Source organism: Emys orbicularis, chromosome 15, assembly GCF_028017835.1.
Source record: "Emys orbicularis isolate rEmyOrb1 chromosome 15, rEmyOrb1.hap1, whole genome shotgun sequence".
NCBI lineage: Eukaryota > Metazoa > Chordata > Testudines > Emydidae > Emys > Emys orbicularis.
The window spans coordinates 14,289,477-14,294,476 of NC_088697.1; the positions used below are offsets into that span (position 1 = coordinate 14,289,477).

Sequence of the window (5,000 nt, forward strand, 5' to 3'; positions counted from 1 at the left end):
GGAAGGGGCTCTGACGGGCCAGCCCGGGCCCCGGAGCTTGAAAAGGAAAAAAAAGGATCGGGCCCGCGAGAGACGGGGGCCCTGCCGCACGGGGCAGTCCGACCGGGGCTCGCCGTGCGGCAGGCCCGGGCGCCGGCAGGGGAAAGCGGGCGAGGAGGCGCGGAGCCGGGTGCCTACGGCCATACCGGACCGAACGCCCCCGATCCCGTCCGATCTCGGAAGGTAAACCGTCCCGGGCCTGGCTAGTACTTGGATGGGTGACCGCCTGGGAATCCCAGGTGCCGTAGGCAGCTTTTCCCGGTCCGAGCCAGCTCTCTCTCCTTTTTCTGGGGAGGAAGGAGAAGGGGGGGGGGGGGCGGGCCAGAAAGCCCCTCGTCGCTCCTGCCGAGTCGGAGGTCGCGGCCGCAGGTCACGGGTCGGGGCGCCTGGGGTCCGGCTCCCCCCAACACCCACCCGGCTTCCTCCGCGGAGGACCCCCGGCCACCGAAGCCGCTGGGGGAGACCCCGGGCATGGGGCGGACTGGCCCGGCCCCTCCCGGCCCCCCTGCGCCCGGCCGCCGGCCCGCGGGACCGCCCCGAATCCCCCCGCGGCCACCCAGGCGAGGCCTGGCCTGGAGGGCCCCACGGCGGGTGTCAGGCTCCCCGCCGCTTGCCCCACCGGGGACCCACGGCCACCGAAGCCGCTGGGGGGAGACCCCGGGCATGGGGCGGACTGGCGCGGCCCCTCCCGGCCCCCCTGCGCCCGGCCGCCGGCCCGCGGGACCGCCCCGAATCCCCCCGCGGCCACCCAGGCGAGGCCTGGCCTGGAGGGCCCCACGGCGGGTGTCAGGCTCCCCGCCGCTTGCCCCACCGGGGACCCACGGCCACCGAAGCCGCTGGGGGAGACCCCGGGCATGGGGCGGACTGGCCCGGCCCCTCCCGGCCCCCCTGCGCCCGGCCGCCGGCCCGCGGGACCGCCCCGAATCCCCCCCCGGCCACCCAGGCGAGGCCTGGCCTGGAGGGCCCCACGGCGGGTGTCAGGCTCCCCGCCGCTTGCCCCACCGGGGACCCACGGCCACCGAAGCCGCTGGGGGAGACCCCGGGCATGCGGCGGACTGGCCCGGACCCTCCCGGCCCCGCTGCGCCCGGCCGCCGGCCCGCGGGCCCGACCCGAATCCCCCCGCGGCCACCCAGGCGAGGCCTGGCCTGGAGGGCCCCACGGCGGGTCTGCAGCTCCCCCCGGGCTTCCTCCCCCGAGGACCCACGCCCCCCCTGAGCCGCAGGGGGAGACCCCGGGCCCGGGGCGGACTCGCTCGGGCCCCCCCCCCTGCGCCCGGCCGCCGGCCCGCGGGACCGCCCCCGAATCCCCCCGCGGCCAGGCAGGAGAGGCCTGGCCTGGATGCCACGGAGGACCCGCGGCCCCCAAAGCCGCAGGAGGCGCCCCCGGCCCCGGGGCCGGTAAGCCCCGTGTCGCTCCCCCCCCCTCACCCCCCCACCCCCCCCGCGCCTCGCTGCCGGGCACCGGGCACCGCCCCAGAGTCAGCCGCAGCCGGCCGGCCTGAGAGCTGCCCTCCTGTGTGAGACTACGTTGATACTAACCGGCCATCAGGCAGGTCAACCCCATTGCTAGACCTGGGTGGACCTGGTGGCCGAGCGGGGACTTAGGAAATTTTCCAGCCTTTTCCCGGGGCGTGACCTGTTGTCCCGGTGGGGACTTTGAAAATTTTACAGCCGCTTCCCGGGGCTTGACCGGTTGTCCTGAAGGCCCCCCACCCCCACCCCCACCCCCGGGCTCCTGCTCCCCTCTCCCCAGCCTCGGTGCTCCGCTCCCAGCCTCGGAGGCTCCCTCTCTGCGGCGGCTGCATCGCGTCCGAGGACGCTCACCCTCCGGAGGCTGGCTGTAAAGCCTGACACCCACCACCGCCGCCGCCCCGATTCTCCGAGGGGCGACTCTGAGGCCTCCCCCCACCCCCGGACCACCCTGGAGACGACTGCTAAGCCCCCACCCCCGGCCAGTCTAGGGGAAGACTGCTAAGCCTCTCCCCCCCCTGCCCCACCCACCCACACTGTCTGGGGGATGACTATTAAGCCTCCCCCCCGCCCAGCCTGGGGGAAGACTGTTAAGCCTCCCCCCCACCCACCCTGTCTGGGGGACGACTATTAAGCTTTCCCCTCCGGAGCGCCCGGGGGACGACTATTAAGCCTTCCCCCGGACTGCCCGGGGGACGACTATTAAGCCTCCCCCGGACCTGCTCCATCTCGACTATTAAGCCCCCCTCTGTGGTCCTCAGGACCACTGCCGCGCGGCCCGCGGAGTGGGGTGACACCCGGGCCGCACAGCAAACCGGCCACCAGGTCAACCCATTGAATCCAATGGGTTGACCTGGTGGCCGGAAATCAAACCGGCCACCAGGTCAACCCATTAGATTCAGTGGGTTGACCTGGTGGCCGAGCGGGGACTTAGAAAATTTTACAGCCGCTTCCCCGGGGGTTGACCTGTTGTCCCGGTGGGGACTTTGAAATTTTTACAGCCGCTTCCCCGGGGGTTGACCGGTTGTCCTGAAGGCCCCCCACCCCACCCCCTCCCGGGCTCCTGCTCCCCTCTCCCCAGTCTCGGTGCTCCGCTCCCAGCCTCGGAGGCTGCCTCTCTGCGGCGGCTGCATCGCGTCCGAGGACGCTCACCCTCCGGAGGCTGGCTGTAAAGCCTGACACCCACCGCCGCCGCCGCCCCGACTCTCCGAGGGGCGACTCTGAGGCCTCCCCCCACCCCCGGACCACCCTGGAGACGACTGCTAAGCCCCCACCCCCGGCCAGTCTAGGGGAAGACTGCTAAGCCTCTCCCCCCCCTGCCCCACCCACCCACACTGTCTGGGGGATGACTATTAAGCCTCCCCCCCGCCCAGCCTGGGGGAAGACTGTTAAGCCTCCCCCCCACCCACCCACCCACACTGTCTGGGGGACGACTATTAAGCTTTCCCCCCCGGAGCGCCCGGGGCACGACTATTAAGCCTCCCCCGGACTGCCCGGGGGACGACTGCGAAGCCTCCCGCTCAGCCTGGGGGAAGACTGTTAAGCCTCCCCCCCACCCACCCACCCACACTGTCTGGGGGACGACTATTAAGCTTTCCCCCCCGGAGCGCCCGGGGGACGACTATTAAGCCTTCCCCCGGACTGCCCGGGGGACGACTGCGAAGCCTCCCGCTCATCCTGGGGGAAGACTGTTAAGCCTCCCCCCCACCCACCCACCTACACTGTCTGGGGGACGACTATTAAGCTTTCCCCCCCGGAGCGCCCGGGGCACGACTATTAAGCCTTCCCCCGGACTGCCCGGGGGACGACTGCGAAGCCTCCCGCTCAGCCTGGGGGAAGACTGTTAAGCCTCCCCCCCACCCACCCTGTCTGGGGGACGACTATTAAGCTTTCCCCTCCGGAGCGCCCGGGGGACGACTATTAAGCCTCCCCCGGACTGCCCGGGGGATGACTGCGAAGCCTCCCGCTTTGCCTGGGGGAAGACTGTTAAGCCTCCCCCCCCACCCACCCACCCACACTGTCTGGGGGACGACTGTTAAGCTTTCCCCCCCGGAGCGCCCGGGGGACGACTATTAAGCCTCCCCCGGACTGCCCGGGGGACGACTGCGAAGCCTCCCGCTCAGCCTGGGGGAAGACTGTTAAGCCTCCCCCCCACCCACCCACCCACACTGTCTGGGGGACGACTATTAAGCTTTCCCCCCCGGAGCGCCCGGGGGACGACTATTAAGCCTTCCCCCGGACTGCCCGGGGGACGACTGCGAAGCCTCCCGCTCAGCCTGGGGGAAGACTGTTAAGCCTCCCCCCCACCCACCCTGTCTGGGGGACGACTATTAAGCTTTCCCCTCCGGAGCGCCCGGGGGACGACTATTAAGCCTCCCCCGGACTGCCCGGGGGATGACTGCGAAGCCTCCCGCTTTGCCTGGGGGAAGACTGTTAAGCCTCCCCCCCCACCCACCCACCCACACTGTCTGGGGGACGACTGTTAAGCTTTCCCCCCCGGAGCGCCCGGGGGACGACTATTAAGCCTCCCCCGGACTGCCCGGGGGACGACTGCGAAGCCTCCCGCTCAGCCTGGGGGAAGACTGTTAAGCCTCCCCCCCCCCCACCCACCCACACTGTCCGGGGGACGACTATTAAGCTTTCCCCCCCGGAGCGCCCGGGGGACGACTATTAAGCCTTCCCCCGGACTGCCCGGGGGACGACTGCGAAGCCTCCCGCTCAGCCTGGGGGAAGACTGTTAAGCCTCCCCCCCACCCACCCTGTCTGGGGGACGACTATTAAGCTTTCCCCTCCGGAGCGCCCGGGGGACGACTATTAAGCCTCCCCCGGACTGCCCGGGGGATGACTGCGAAGCCTCCCGCTTTGCCTGGGGGAAGACTGTTAAGCCTCCCCCCCCACCCACCCACCCACACTGTCTGGGGGACGACTGTTAAGCTTTCCCCCCCGGAGCGCCCGGGGGACGACTATTAAGCCTCCCCCGGACTGCCCGGGGGACGACTGCGAAGCCTCCCGCTCAGCCTGGGGGAAGAGTGTTAAGCCTCCCCCCCCCCCACCCACCCACACTGTCCGGGGGACGACTATTAAGCTTTCCCCCCCGGAGCGCCCGGGGGACGACTATTAAGCCTTCCCCCGGACTGCCCGGGGGACGACTGCGAAGCCTCCCGCTCAGCCTGGGGGAAGACTGTTAAGCCTCCCCCCCACCCACCCTGTCTGGGGGACGACTATTAAGCTTTCCCCTCCGGAGCGCCCGGGGGACGACTATTAAGCCTTCCCCCGGACTGCCCGGGGGACGACTATTAAGCCTCCCCCGGACCTGCTCCATCTCGACTATTAAGCCCCCCTCTGTGGTCCTCAGGACCACTGCCGCGCGGCCCGCGGAGTGGGGTGACACCCGGGCCGCACAGCAAACCGGCCACCAGGTCAACCCATTGAATCCAATGGGTTGACCTGGTGGCCGGAAATCAAACCGGCCACCAGGTCAACCCATTAGA

The 5,000-nt window shown here is 70.6% G+C and overlaps 1 non-coding gene across 1 annotated transcript; it reads left to right on the plus strand.

Annotated features, from left to right (window-relative positions):
• The first annotated feature begins 171 nt into the window (after positions 1 to 171).
• Positions 172 to 290, plus strand: LOC135889858 (5S ribosomal RNA). Its single transcript, XR_010562175.1, has one exon. It is a non-coding gene; the product is annotated as a 5S ribosomal RNA (ribosomal RNA).
• The last annotated feature ends 4,710 nt before the right edge of the window (positions 291 to 5,000 follow it).